At 40.7% G+C, this 16,054-nt stretch overlaps 1 pseudogene; it reads right to left on the reverse strand.

The window, feature by feature from the left end:
- Positions 1–14,905: 14,905 nt before the first annotated feature.
- On the reverse strand, positions 14,906–15,843 carry LOC134387898 (olfactory receptor 7G2-like; annotated as a pseudogene).
- Between the last annotated feature and the right edge of the window lie 211 nt (positions 15,844–16,054).

Below are 16,054 nucleotides of genomic sequence, written 5' to 3' on the forward strand. Positions count from 1 at the left end.
GATTATTGCTCCCCATCACCAAAACCTCCCCCCCGCCCCCCCAACAATGTCCTTTCTGTTTGCTTGTCGTATCAACTTCAAGTAATTGTGGTTGTTATATCTTCTTCCATTGTGTAGATGTACCACATTTTCCGTATCCACTCATCTGACGATGGACATTTGGGCTGGTTCCAACTCTTGGCTATTGTAAAGAGTGCTGCAATGAACATTGGGGAACAGGTATACCTTCGACTTGATGATTTCCATTCCTCTGGGTATATTCCCAGCAGTGGGATAGCTGGGTCATAGGGTAGATCTATCTGCAGTTGTTTGAGGAACCTCCATACCATTTTCCATAGAGGCTGCACCATTTTGCAGTCCCACCAACAATGTATGAGAGTTCCTTTTTCTCCGCAACCTTGCCAGCATTTATCGTTCAGAGTCTTTTGGATTTTAGCCATCCTAACTGGGGTTAGGTGGTATCTCAGTGTGGTTTTGATTTGCATTTCCGGATGCTGAGTGATGTTGAGCATTTTTTCATATGTCTGTTGGCCATTTGTATATCTTCCTTAGAGAAATGCCTGCTTAGCTCTTTTGCCGTATCAATACATTTAATAAGAAGATTGATGCATATATTAAATGGAACGTCTTTTAATTAGCATGGAATTTATATGTCTCAGACATTAAACATAGTGCCCCAGAGTGATTTCTTTTATTTATTTTTTAATCTCCAAGTGTGGATATTTCCTCTTTAATGCAATGAGGCTTTGATCCACTAAGGATTTAATCTGATTCAGTCTAAATGTGTGAGGTCTGTCTTTTTCTGTGCATCCTTAAAAAGAAACCCTAGTTTAATTTCCATAAGAAATTTAGTTTAGTTCTTAGCATCGTTCTCATGTCTATTTTCTGGTTTTGATAATATGCTGTGGTTGTAGAAGATAATGTTATCACTGGGCAAAGCTGGGTAAAGGGTATGCAGGAAATGTCAGTATGATTTTGCAACTTCTATGACAGCCTAAAACTATTAAAAAATAAAAATTGAGTAAATATGGTGGTGGGGGGGAGCCCCACATCATGTGGGATAAACAGATAAAATTTCTGTCTTACTGGAATTTTCCATGATGGGCTGACTGTAATGGTTCTTACTACTGACATCCAGAAAGTGCCTGTATCTATTTGTCTAACCTTATGTCATTCCAAATATATGTGTCACTTTCTTTTTCTTGGATGACATTAGACACACGCAATTATGTACCATATTACAATTAGACAGACACAATTATGACATTATAGAGACACAATTATATTATAATGCGGAAAAGAGCTATGTACACCCAGACAAAAGAGTTTATCTGCTCTGTGCTGGGATAAGACCTATAATGTGACCACAATGTTCACCTGAGGCATGTGGAATGAGATGGGTGGTTTCATGCACCCTCCAGCAATAAACTCTGGGATGTGACCAGTTTGTGGGCAACTCTTGCCACTTACAGGGGAATCACCTGTCCTTGAGAGCCCCAGTTGGTAAGAATTCTGTACCTGGAGTAGAAATTAACCTGAGTTTCAGCCTTGGGTAGACATCATAGACCTCGGAGGAGAATCACCTTGAAATTGTGCTAGCCTCTCTATACTTTTTCCATTGTTTAAATGTGAGTGACATTCCTAAATGTAAAGCTCCCTAGTGCATTGAGGCAGAAAGAGCCTAAGAGTTGTTTTCAACTGGGATGATTTTGTCCCTCTGCAGATAGTTGGCAGTGTGTGGAGACATTTGCCACAATTGAGGAGGGTGCTATCAGCATCTATTGGGTAGAGGCCAGGGATGTTGTTAAATATCTTACGATGCACAGAACAGTTATCCCCACACCCCATGACAGAGGATTATTCAGGCCCACATGTCACTAATGGCAAGATTGAGAAACCCTGGTCTAACAGAAAAGAATTAGTCATTATAAAGGTAAGGGCATTGTTGTCACATGACGACAAACCCTAAACCATAGAACTAATTTCCAGGGACATTTAGTAAAAGAAGAGGGTGGCCAGTGAGCTCGGGTGGTAAGAGTGTGGTGCTGATGATGTCAAGGTGCAGGGTTCAAGGCCAAAATAAAAGTAAGTAAGTGAAGGACTTGATGCTCTAAATCCTTATTGTCAAGGTTGGATTTGATCGCTTTCATGCTCTTCCCCTCTATTTCATCATTTTCTTTAACCTCTTTTTATTTATTTTTTATCTTTTTATTTTTATTTTTTGAGAGGACAAATAGCTCTTTTATTCAAGTAAAGCCTTGGGTTAATATATATCCAGATAACTTGTTGATCAAACAGATACCCCAGAGAAAAATCTGAAAGGGTGGTCGCTATGAAATGTACCCTCTTTTGAAAATTTTCCTTTCTAAATTAATTTTCTTAAAAATTTTAATTGTGGTATAAAAGGTATAACATAAAATTTGCCATCTTAACCATTTTTAAGTGTATAGTTCAGTAATGTTATGTATGTTCACATTGCTGTGAAAAAGGTCTCCAGAGCTTTCCCTTTTTGCAAAGCTGAAACTCTATCCCCACTGAATGGCTCCCTATCCCCCCTCTCCCCAGCCCCTGGTAATCACCATTCTATTTTCCATTTCTAGAATTTGACTGCTCATACAAAGGCAGTGTATTTGTCTTACTGTGACAGGCTTACTTCATTTAGCATAATATTCTCAAGGTTCTTCCATGTTGCAGTCTTCCATGCGACAGGATTTACTCCTTCTTCAAGGTTGAGTAATATTTCTTTCTATGGATATACCACATTTTGTACATCCATTTATTCATTGATGGACATTTGAGTTGCTTCCACCTTATGGCTACTGCAAATAATGCTGCAATGAATATGGGTGTTCAGATAGCTCTTGAGATCCTGCTTTCAGTTCTTTTGGATATATACCTACAGGTGGGATTGCTGAATCATATGGCAGATCTGTGTTTAATTTTCTGAAGAACCTCTAATGCTTTCCATAGTGGCTACACCACTTCACAACCCCACCAGTAGTGCACACAGGTTCCAATTTCTCCACATTCTCACCAAGACTTGTTATTTTCTGTTCTTGTTTTGTTGTTGTTGTTGTTGTTTTGTTTTTACAGTAGATATCCTAATGGATGTGGGGGATAATTCACTGTGGCTTTGACCTGCGTTTCTCTAATGATTAGTGGTTTGAGTATCTTTTATATGCTTGTTAGCCACTCGTATATCTTCTTTAGAGAAATGTTTGTTAAAGCCCATGTTTTAAACCAGGTTATTTTGGTTTTTGCTATTAAATTATATGAGTTCTTTATATAGTCTGTATATTAATCCCTTATCAGGTATGTGGTTTGAAAATATTTTCTCTCTTCCCATCGGTTGGATTTTCACTGTTTGTTTCCTTTGACGCACAAAACCTTTAAAGTTTGATGTAGTTCCATTTGTCTATTGCTTTAGTTGTTTGTGCTTTTGCTGTCATATTCAAGAAATCTTTGCCAAATTCAATGTCATGGACATTTTCCCCTATATTTTCTTCTAGGAGTTTAATAGTTTTAGGTCTTACTTTTAGGTCTTTAATCCATTTTAGTTAATTTTTGTCTATGGTATAAGATAAGGGCCCAACTTTATTCTCTGCATGTGGATATCCAGTTTTCCCAACTTCCTTCCTTCCTCCCTCCTTCCCTCCTTTCCTCCCTTCTTTCCTTGCAGGCCAGCTGTAGAGTTTTGAGGACAGATCAAGGCCAAATGACTGGAAGCTGACCTCGGGCACCAGCCAAATCAACCAGAGCTCTGCAAAGCAGAAATACACAAAAGACTTTGCGGAAGAGTTGATTGTACTCCGGACCAAATCAAAATCTTGCAGGGTCCTGAGATAATGGTGAAGATGAGAACAGAAATCAGACGAGGCTTTGGTGAGACCTTGTACCTGACTCATAGACATGGAGCCCTTGTAGCTCACGTCACCTTCTCTCCTGCTTTTCATCTTCACATGTTCCTTTCTCTCGCCCCCTCCTGTAAAACCCCTCAGTAAATCTAAGTCTTTGAGATGGGACAGAGGACAGACTACCATCTCCTTCAGCTGAATACGTCTGCTTTTCTAACACCAACAATTTGACTTCTGAGTCTTTTTTTCTCTCCTTCTCAAGTGGGTGAGCAGCTGGACCTGCGTTCGGTAATATTTGGAATAACACCAAGTAGAATAGGTATTCCCTTATAGTCAAAAGCTTCAAACTGTAAGTCATACACAGAAGAAACATTGGTTCATTTCCACCAGGAGACATATACAAAACTATTCAAAGCAGCATTTTTATAATTGGAAGCGATGCTTTTAAAATGTCGAGCAATATCAAAAAAGATCATTGTTAAAAATAATTTTTAAGATCATTATTATTGTGTTAAATACCGGAAATTTTCTCAGAGATTAAATTTTTAGTACTTTTACCACCAAAAAAAGTAACTACATGAGATGATGGATATGTTAATTTACTTGACTGTAATAATCATCTCACTATGTATATGCTTAACACAACATTATGTCTTACATCTTAAATATAGACAATAAAATAAATAAAAGTGCTACTTCCTTGCCAAAAAAGATAATTACAAAACTGAAGCACGAAGACGTAGAAAATTTGAACAGAACAAAAACAATAAAGGAGATTGAAGCTGTTATCAGAAGGCTCCCTGGAGCTTTTCAAGATGGCGGCGGCTGCGGCGGCTGGCGCGGAGTAGCTGAGGTGGAAAAGGCGGCCACTGGGCCTCAGGCAGCCGGGAATCTTGTGGACCTTCCTCTTGCCATCTCCTAAGGGAGGACTGCTGCTGCTGGCTGGTCGTGGGGGGGTGACCACCACTTTACCCCCGGCAGGAAAGGCTGCCTCATTTACAGGCAACAGCTTTGAAGTGTGGAGCAGGAAAAGAACTGATTCTTAGCTGCAAAAGCGAGTCTTGAAACAGGGAACACGGCGCCAGGGCTGCTGTGGATGCAGCCAGGATCCCAGAGGCCGGGGCCGTGCTGAAGGTGGCCAGCTGCCCTATTCAGGTTTCGAGGTTTCAGGCCGGCATTAAAGAAGATTCCTGGGAGCGCCCGAGCCGCGCCGCGACTGAACAGCCCGAGGTGGCAGCAGCCGAGAACGGGGAAGACGGCAAACCAGAGGCAGAGAGTGAGCGCCCGACCTGGCACAGCACTGTGAGTGATCCCTGGCACAGCTCTGTTCGGGGGATGGATGTCCACGCAGCTCCCGCCTGCACCACCAGGCCACTCACCGCCCGGTGCTGCCTCCATTTTCCCAGGTGTGGGCAGCTCCGCCCTGCTCGGCCATCACTGAGCCCTCCCACTTGCTTGGTCTGGCGCGGGGGCCTCTGCTCCCACTCCCTCCGCGGTTCTCTGGCGGGGCTGGTGGAGGGGGTGTCCCAGGCCAGTGTCGGGACGGCAAGGAAGTACGGGCGGGCCGACTGTCACTCCACCATACCCTGGACTCCGGCCCCAGGTAAACTCCCTGTTACTGGGAGGCAGATACCATCTCTGCGGCCACCAGTTTGGAAAAAAGCCTAACGAATGTCTGGTTGGGAATAGTGTGGTAGGAGAGTTCCCAGGTCTGCTTGAACCTGCCGGAGAGCAGGCTGCAGGCGGGCACTAGACTCGGTTTATACTGGGGGGATACAAAGGTGAACAAGACCCGAGAAAGATCTACACAGTGCTACAAAGGCACCCAGAGAGACCGATCGTCTGTGCCTAGCAGAAACCTGGTAGACTTCCTGGGCGAGGCGGTGCTGAGCAGGGTCTTGAAGGCCCAGCTGATAGACGAGGGGTGCAGAAGACACGCCCCAGCCCAGCCCAGTGTGCACAGAGCGGGGAGACGTGCGGCCAGGGAGGGGGAGACTCGACAGAAACCACACACCCGGTGGGGTCGCCACTGCACAATCTAACAGCCTGGGCCAGAGCACACGGAACAGGGAGAAGTCCTGCACAGGAAGTGAAAGCTCAACAGAGATCACACACCCTGTGGTACGTGATCCACCAGCCCAGCAGAGTCCAAGCTGACCAGAAAGGTGGCTCCCCGGAGAAGCCCAAGACCCAAGACAACCACACACACAAGGCACTAGAGGCCAACTGAGCAGTCACGGAGGGAGCCATACGAAATTGGCAACCACAGCAACATCCTAGTTAGTCATTAGTCTCAAACCAGTGAACTGTGAAACCCCCGGCCACAATGAATAAACACCAAAAAAAAGATACCAGAAATACAAAAAATCAAGAAAGTAAACCACCAAAAGTTAATAAATCTCAAACTCTAGATCCTATAGAACAAGAAGCCCTTGAAATGACTGACAAGGAATTTCGAGTGATAATTCTAAGGAAACTGAATGAGATACAAGAAAACTCAGCTAGATATCATGATGAAATGAGGAAAAGTATACAGGATCTGAAAGAGGAAATGTACAAGGAAATCAATGTCCTGAAAAAAGATGTAGCAGAACTTGCTGAACTGAAGAAGTTATTCAACGAAATAAAAAACACAACGGAGAGTTTAACCAGCAGGCTTGTCGAAGTTGAAGAGAGAACCTCTGAACTTGACGATGGGCTGTTTGAAATAACACAAGCAGACAAAAAGAAAGAAAAAAGAATCAAGGACATTGAAGAAAATCTGAGAGAGATATCAGACAACCATAAGCGATCAAATATCCGAGTCATGGGTATTCCAGAAGGGGAGGAAAATGGAGATTCCATTGAAAACATATTCAACAAAATAGTGGCAGAAAACTTCCCAGGTATAGGAAAAATCACAGATCTTCAGATCCAGGAAGCTCAACGATCTCCAAATGTATTCAACCCAAAAAGACCTTCTCCAAGACATGTCATAGTCAAATTGGCAAAACTCAGAGATAAAGAGAGAATCTTAAAAGCTGCAAGAGAGAAGCGTCAAATCACCTATAAGGGAGCCCCAATCAGGTTAACATCAAACTTTTCATCACAAACCCTAAAAGCTAGAAAGGAATGGGATGATATTTTCAAAATACTAAAAGACAAAGATTGCCAGCCAAGAATACTCTACCCTGCAAGGCTATCCTTCCGAAATGAAGGGCAAATAGTATATTTCTCAGACAAACAAAAACTGCGGGAGTTCACTACCACAAGACCACCCTTACAAGAAATCCTCAAGGGAGTACTGGGTTTGGTTCCTGAAAAATAACTACCACTGCCATAAAAACCTAAGAAAAATCTAAACCCGCTAGTACAATAAAAATGGCATTCATGAAGAGAAAACAAGCTAACAAAAACACTATCTACAACCTAAGGAACCAACAAACACAGAAAACAAACAGTAAATCAGAAAGCAAGGAACAAAAGACACCTAAGACAACCAAACAACCAATAAAATGCTAGGAATAAATCAACACCTTTCAATAACAACTCTTAATGTAAAAGGCTTAAATTCCCCAATTAGAAGACACAGACTGGCCGACTGGATCAAAAAGCAGGACCCAACTATATGCTGCCTACAAGAGACCCACCTCACCCATAAAGATTCACATAGACTAAGAGTGAAAGGATGGAAAAAGATTTACCATGCAAACAGAAAAGAAAAACGAGCTGGAGTAGCTATTCTTATATCTGACAAAATAGACTTTAAACTAAAAACCATAAAAAGAGACAATGAGGGACACTACTTAATGATAAAAGGACTGATCCATCAAGAAGACATAACAATCATAAATATGTACGCACCCAATGTTGGAGCAGCCAGATTTATAAAACAAACTCTATTAGACCTAAAGAAGGAAATAGACACTAATACCATAATAGCAGGGGACCTGAACACCCCACTGTCAATATTAGACAGATCATCTAGGCAAAGAATCAGTAGAGAAACACAAGATCTAAACAATACTCTAGACCAATTGGAATTGGCAGATATCTACAGGACATTCCACCCAACAACCTCAGAATATTCATTCTTCTCAGCAGCACATGGATCATTCTCCAGGATAGATCACATATTAGGTCACAAATCAAGTCTCAATAAATTCAAAAAAATTGCAATTATCCCATGTATCTTCTCAGACCACAATGGATTAAAACTAGAAATTAATAACAAACGAAACTCTGGAAACTATACAAACACATGGAAATTAAACAGCATTCTACTTAATGACGTATGGGTCCAAGAAGAAATCAAGCAGGAAATCAAAAAATTTATTGAAACTAATGAAAACAATGATACATCATACCAAAACCTGTGGGATACTGCAAAAGCAGTATTGAGGGGAGAATTTATTGCATTAAACGCTCACTTCAGAAGAATGGAAAGATGGCAAGTGAACAACCTAACACTTCACCTTAAAGAACTAGAAAAACAAGAACAATCCAAACCTAAAGTTAGCAGACGGAAAAAAATCATTAAGATCAGAGCAGAACTGAATGAAATTGAAAACCAAAAAACAATTCAAAAGATCAACGAATCAAAAAGTTGGTTTTCTGAAAAGATAAATAAAATTGACAAACCATTAGCATGGCTAACAAAAAAAAGAAGAGAGAAGACTCAAATAACAAAAATTAGAAATGAAAAAGGCGATATTACAACTGATTCATCTGAAATACAAGGAATCATTCGAGACTACTATAAACAACTATACGCCAACAAATTTGAAAATCTGGAGGAAATGGATAAATTTCTGGACACACACAAGCTCCCAAAACTGAACCGTGAAGACGTAGAAAATTTGAACAGACCAATAACAATAAAGGAGATTGAAGCTGTTATCAGAAGGCTCCCAACAAAGAAAAGCCCAGGACCAGATGGATTCACAGCAGAATTTTACCAAACATTCAAACAGGAATTGACACCGATTCTTTACAAACTATTCCAAAAGATTGAAACGGACGCAAATCCCCCAAACTCATTCTATGAAGCAAACATCATCCTGATACCAAAACCAGGTAAAGATATAACCAAAAAAGAAAACTACAGGCCGATATCCTTGATGAATATAGATGCAAAAATCCTCACTAAATTACTAGCAAACAGAATACAGCAACACATACGTAAAATTATTCATCACGATCAAGTGGGATTCATCCCAGGGATGCAAGGTTGGTTCAACATACGCAAATCAATAAATGTGATACAGCATGTTAATAAACTCAAACACAAGGACCATATGATCATCTCTATAGATGCTGAAAAAGCATTTGATAAAGTTCAGCATTCATTCATGACAAGGACCCTCTATAAGTTAGGTATAGAGGGAAAGTATCTCAACATAATTAAAGCCATATATGCCAAACCCACAGCCAATATCATCCTGAATGGGGAAATGCTGAAAGCTTTTCCTTTAAGAACAGGAACTAGACAAGGATGCCCACTGTCACCACTCCTATTCAACATAGTGTTGGAAGTACTAGCCAGAGCAATCAGAGAAGAGAAGGAAATAAAGGGCATCCAGATTGGAAAAGATGAAGTCAAACTGTCCCTGTTTGCAGATGACATGATCCTATATATCAAACAGCCTAAAACCTCTACAAAAAAACTGCTGGAATTGATAAATGATTTCAGCACAGTAGCAGGATACAAAATCAACACACAAAAATCAGTAGCATTTCTTTTCTCCAATAGTGAACACGCAGAAAGAGAAATCAAGAAAGCCTGCCCATTTACAATAGCCACCAAAAAAATAAACTACTTAGGAATTGAGTTAACCAAGGAGGTGAAAAATCTCTATAATGAGAACTACAAACCACTGCTGAGAGAAATTAGAGAGGATACAAGAAGATGGAAAGATATCCCATGCTCTTGGATTGGAAGAATCAACATAGTGAAAATGTCCATACTACCCAAAGTGATATACAAATTCAATGCAATCCCCATCAAAATTCCAAAGATATTTTTCTCAGAAATGGAAAAAACTATCCAGACATTTATATGGAACAATAAAAGACCGCACATAGCCAAAGCAATGCTGAGCAAAAAAAATAAAGCTGGAGGCATAACACTACCTGACTTTAAGCTATACTCCAAAGCTATAATAACCAAAACAGTATGGTACTGGCATAAAAACAGACACACTGACCAATGGAATAGAATAGAGAATCCAGAAATCAACCCACACACTTACTGCCATCTGATCTTTGACAAAGGCACCAAGCCTATTCACTGGGGAAGGGACTGCCGCTTCAACAAGTGGTGCTGGGATAACTGGATATCCATATACAGGAGAATGAAACTAGATCCATACCTCTCACCGTATACTAAAATCAACTCATAATGGATTAAGGATTTAAATATACCCCCTGAAACAATAAAACTTCTTTAAGAAAACATAGGAGACACACTTCAGGAAATAGGTATGGACACAGACTTCATGAATACGACCCCAAAAGCACGGACAACCAAAGGAAAAATAAACAAATGGAATTATATCAAACTAAAAAGCTTCTGCACAGCAAAAGAAACAATTAACAGAGTTAAAAGACAACCAACAGAGTGGGAGAAAATATTTGCAAAATATACATCTGACAAAGGATTAATATCCAGAATATATAAGGAACTCAAACAACTTTACAAGAAGAAAACAAACAACCCAATTAAAAAATGGGCAAAAGAGCTAAGTAGGCATTTCTCTAAGGAAGATATACAAATGGCCAACAGACATATGAAAAAATGCTCAACATCACTCAGCATCCGGGAAACGCAAATCAAAACCACACTGAGATACCATCTAACCCCTGTTAGGATGGCTAAAATCCAAAAGACCCTGAACGATCTGGCGAGGTTGCAGAGAAAAAGGAATTCTCATACATTGTTGGTGGGACTGCAAAATGGTGCAGCCTCTATGGAAAATGGTACGGAGGTTCCTCAAACAATTGCTGATAGATCTGCCATATGACCCAGCTATCCCACTGTTGGGAATATACCCAGAGGAATGGAAATCATCAAGCCGAAGGTATACCTGTTCCACAATGTTCATTGCAGCACTCTTTACAATAGCCAAGAGTTGGAACCAGCCCAAATGTCCATCATCAGATGAGTGGATACGGAAAATGTGGTATATCTACACAATGGAATACTACTCAGCTATAAAAACGAATGAAATACTGCCATTTGCCACAACATGGATGGACCTGGAGAGAATTATATTAAGTGAAACAAATCAGGCACAGAAAGGGAAATACCAAATGTTCTCACTTATTGGTGGGAGCTAAAAATTAATATATAAATTCACACACACACACACACACAAAAAAAAAAAAAAAAAAAAAACGGGGTGGGGGGAAGATGATATAACAACCACAATTACTTGAAGTTGATACGACAAGCAAACAGACAGGACATTGTTGGGGGGGGTCGGAGGGAGGGAGGTTTTGGTGATGGGGAGCAATAATCAGCCACAATGTATATCAAAAAAATAAAATTTTTTAAAAAAGATAATTATTTCATGATATCATCATGTATCTTGTAAAAATATACAGCATTGAAAATGAACTTCTGATATGCAATAAAATGAGTGAATCTCAAAAACATAATGTTGAGCAAAAGAAGACACCAATTTCAATCATTGAGATTTAACTTTTTAATTTTTATTTTAATTGACACATAATAATTGAACACATATATGGGGTACAATGTAATGTTTTGATACATGTATACATTTTGTAGTGATCAAATCAGGGTAATTAGTTCATCCATCATTTCAAACGTTTGTCATTTCTTTGTGGTATGAACAAAATTCTCTGTTCTAGCTATTTTGAGATATACAACATCTTATTAAAATCCAACTTTTAACAAGTTAAAACAGGCACCTTTATAAATCATACTGTAGGTCAAAAACAGTGAAATGATGTCATTTTCATAGGGTTTGATCTAATATAAAGAATAGCAAAGAAAATGATTAATACTGAACAAAATTCAGGATAGTGCTTTTTTCTGGGAATGACTGAGGGTGGTTTGATTTTGAGAGTCCCACAGAAGGATTCTAAGTTGATGGTAACGCTCTATTTTTCAACCTAGGTGGTTGATATGTATATATATACTTTTATTATACAAATATCCTGTAAGAATCACAGATACATATTTCACACACTCTTTACATATGATATATTTCACAAATAAAATTGAATAAAAGGTCATTTATACACAGTATCCTAGAATTAAAAATATCCTTAGAATTTAGAGCACTTTAACCTCTCATGATGTGCTTGTTTACCTCGGTTTTCTAGGAACCTGCCCAGAGCTCCAGAGTTAATAGTGCTTAAGTGAGGTCAAGGGATGTGCAGTTTTAACTCGGACCCCAGATGCTGCAGTTATCTATTCTATAGACATGATTAGGAGAAGCAATCCCTGCACCGCCATTGTGGAAAACAGTATAGGGACTCCTCAGTGAACTAAAAATAGATCTACCTTATGACCCAACTAATGCACTGCTGGGTATATACCCAAAGGAGGTGAAATCAATATATCGAAAAGACCCCTGCACTCCCATGTTCACTGCAATGCTATTCACAGTAGCCAAGAGATGGATTCAACCTAAATGCCAGTCAATGGACGAATGAATTTAAAAAACTGTGGTATATACACCATGGAATACTGTTCAGCTAAAGAAAGAAATAATATTCTGTCATTTGCAGCAACATGGATGGAACTGGAAACCATCAAGTAAAGTGAAGTAAGTCAGGCACGGGAAGACAAATACCACACGATCTCACTCATGTGGAATCTAAAAAATAGGAAAGTGATTCTCATGGAAGTAGAGACTAGAATAATGAACACCAGATGCTGGGGGTTGGGGGAGAAACAGTGGTGGACTAATGGGTGCAAAACTATGCTGTCTACCCTAAGTGAATCATTGTGCAGTATATGCACGTATGGAAACTACACACTGTATCCCACAAATGTGCACAAGCAAATGTTAATATTAAAAAGTTAATAAAATCCCCTATCAAACGCCTTGAATGCCAATCTGGGAGCTGTCCCGAAGCTGTGGTGCTACAATAATGGGGATCGGGAATGACCAGAACAGAAGGCTCTCTGGGAGCTCCCTTGATTTTCCTGGAAGCCACTCACTCTCACCACAATTATCTCCTTGATGTAAAAATGATCACACATAAATGTGACTTTCTTTTCACTTCTTTCTAGTGTTATACCCAACACCTTTCCCACATGGCAAAGTCCCTCTAAGACTGCAGTGATTCCATCAGTTTTATTCAAACCTGTTTGTTGTGTGGACTTTACTTGAGATGAATCAGCAATGAACAGATGGTGACATAAGGAGGAAGCAGAAAAAGTCGAAGTCACTTTTAGCAGTTAATCAACGAGAAGGAATCAAAGAAAGCAACTGAACTGCCAGGGAGATACGATCAACCTGAGGATTGAATGCCCAATAATTACTTATGTGATTATATTACTAGATCTACAAAAAATGCTGAACATATTAAAATCACAGCTAACAAAGCTAACTGCTGGAGCAAAGGCATAAAAAAAAAAAATATGTGAAAGCAAAAGGATTACAAGACCCAAGAAGAGAGAACTAGGTTTGGAGAACAGTCATACTAAATTTTATCGAGCACTTACTGTTTACCAGAAATTGTGCCAAATGATTTCCCCACAGTTAATATATTGTAGATCAGTGCAACTCAAAGGGTAATCCTCAGACCATTCATGCTGGCCCCAACTAGAATCCTGTTAGAAATGCACATTCATGAGCTCACTCCACACTGCTGACTCACAAATGAAACTGTGTTACAAAAAGCTCTCTGGGTGATTCTAACTCACGGTAAGGTTTATGTACCACCTGGCTGCTTAGTTTAATTCACTCATAATAATCCCACTCACCTCACCAGGGATTAGTTCACAAATGGGCATAAGTATCAATTTTGGACTATAATATGCAAGAGGATGTTTTTGGAATGTTTTCTTGGAAAGGTCTCCTCAATGTTAAAAAAAAAAAAAAAAAGACCCAAGGAAGACATAGCTTTCCGACTCTAAGTGTCATGTGAGGATATGATACCTGCAACTGTTCTATGCATCTGGTGACCATGAGGGGAACCAGCACCAGGATGAAACTAACTCACGGAAGAATGGTTGGAACCCAGTGTGATGCACCTGGATGCACATCTTACGAACTCTAATTTATTAAAGGTGGTTGTCTCATTTGTTAGTGCTAACTTGAGTAAGGGCATATATATATTCGTATTTTTTTCTTATTCAAGCTGGAGGCATCCTCACTGATTGGTTCAAACATCTCATAATTATGTCAAATCCTGGAACAAAGTATTTATGCCAATTTCATGGATGCAGAAGTCAAGTGTGGGGGAGCTGTCGGTGCTGTGCAGAGAGCCATTTATCAACCACTGAGCTCACCCAGCTGCTGTCAGGGTTGACCAACGAGGAATAGCTGCTTTATTCTCTAGAAAACTACCCCAGCCAGCCAGAGGTCTGTCAAGGTAAGTCATTGTCACAGACCCAGTGATAAAGCTCAGGATGTCATGGGGGTAAAAAACAGGCCTTAAGATGTGAATAATTCAGGGAAGCCATACACATGGCACTATCCATGTATTCAGACTGAGACTCGTCCTCTAGCTGTAATAAAATCCTTACTCAGCTCCTTCCCTTGCTACGTCCTGTCCTCCTGCCATCACTAACATTCTCCTGAGAACATCCCCTCCCCATTACTACAGCAAGAATCCTTTGTTCCAGTTGTGCCTCTGTGGTACCTGATCAACAGATCAAGCTCAGAAATGTCACAAATGTTCAAAAATCCCAATGCTTGGGAAGACCAAAGTCATTTTTTCAAACCTAAAATGAACTGGCCTCAGTCATTACGGTACATCACTATCGTAGCATCAGAATCTGGTGATGGGAAAGTCTGACTTTCTGCCACCCCCTGTATTCCTGTACTTGGATTCATTCTAGAAGCCCAAGTCCAAGGCAGAAGAGACAATTACAGAAAAGATGTTCTCCCAATGAGTTTCTTCAAGGCTCCCTTCATGTCCCTCTTCCTCAGGCTGTAGATGAAGGGGTTCATCATGGGAGGGACCACAGTGTACATCACTGAGGCTACTGCCGTCTTCTTGGAAGATTCAGTAACCGCAGAACTAATGTACACCCCAAAAGCTGTACCGTAGAATAAGACAGAACAGAGAGATGGGAGCCACAGGTAGAAAAGGCTTTATACTTCCCCCCCGCTGACGGCATTCTCAGAATGGAAGAGGCAATGTGAACATAAGAGGAAATAATGCCAAGGAGAGGAACACCACCCAATATGCTCGTCACCGAATACACCAGGGTGTTATTGATGAGGGTGTCAGAACAGGCGAGCTTGATGACCTGAGCAAGTTCACAGAAGAAGTGGGGGATCTCCAGGTCTGTGCAGAAGGACAGTCGCAGCAGCATCAGACTGTGCAGCAGGGAATCGACAACGCTAATGAGCCAGGAGAGTAGAATCAGCAGGCCACAGAGGCGGGGGTTCATGATGACCGTGTACCTCAATGGGTGGCAGATGGCCACGTAGCGATCGTAAGCCATGGCTGCAAGGAGAAAGTTTTCCAACCCAGCAAAAGCCAGGACAAAGCAGACCTGAGTGAGACACCCTGGGTAAGTGATGGATTTGCTCTGTCCCTGGGTGTTCACAAGCATTTTAGGGACCGTGGTGGTGCTGAAGCAGACATCGATGAAGGACAGGTTAGAGAGGAAGAAGTACATGGGGGTGTGTAGGTGGGAGTCCGAGCTGATGGCCAGGATGATGAGCAGGTTCCCCAGCACCGTGACCAGGTACGTGGTCAGGAAGAGTCCAAAGAGAAGGGGCTGCAGTTCAGGATCATCTGAGAGACTGAGGAGGAGGAATTCTAGTACATCCGTGTGGTTTTCCAGTTCCATGTTTCTGAGAAATCTGATGGGAAAAGTACAGCTGATGGGACAGATAACAGACGTACAAGGATCACTTATTTTAGAAAACTTTTACATCTACACTGTGAAGTGAACAATACTAACCTTCCCCTCTGTCTTCTGCATCTCTCTCCCTCCTTCAACCTCCTTTCTGTCTGTCCTCTTCTCTCCTACAACCCGAATATCCAGATTTTATTTGCTGAAT

This window comes from Cynocephalus volans, chromosome 10 (assembly GCF_027409185.1).
Source record: "Cynocephalus volans isolate mCynVol1 chromosome 10, mCynVol1.pri, whole genome shotgun sequence".
Lineage (NCBI taxonomy): Eukaryota > Metazoa > Chordata > Mammalia > Dermoptera > Cynocephalidae > Cynocephalus > Cynocephalus volans.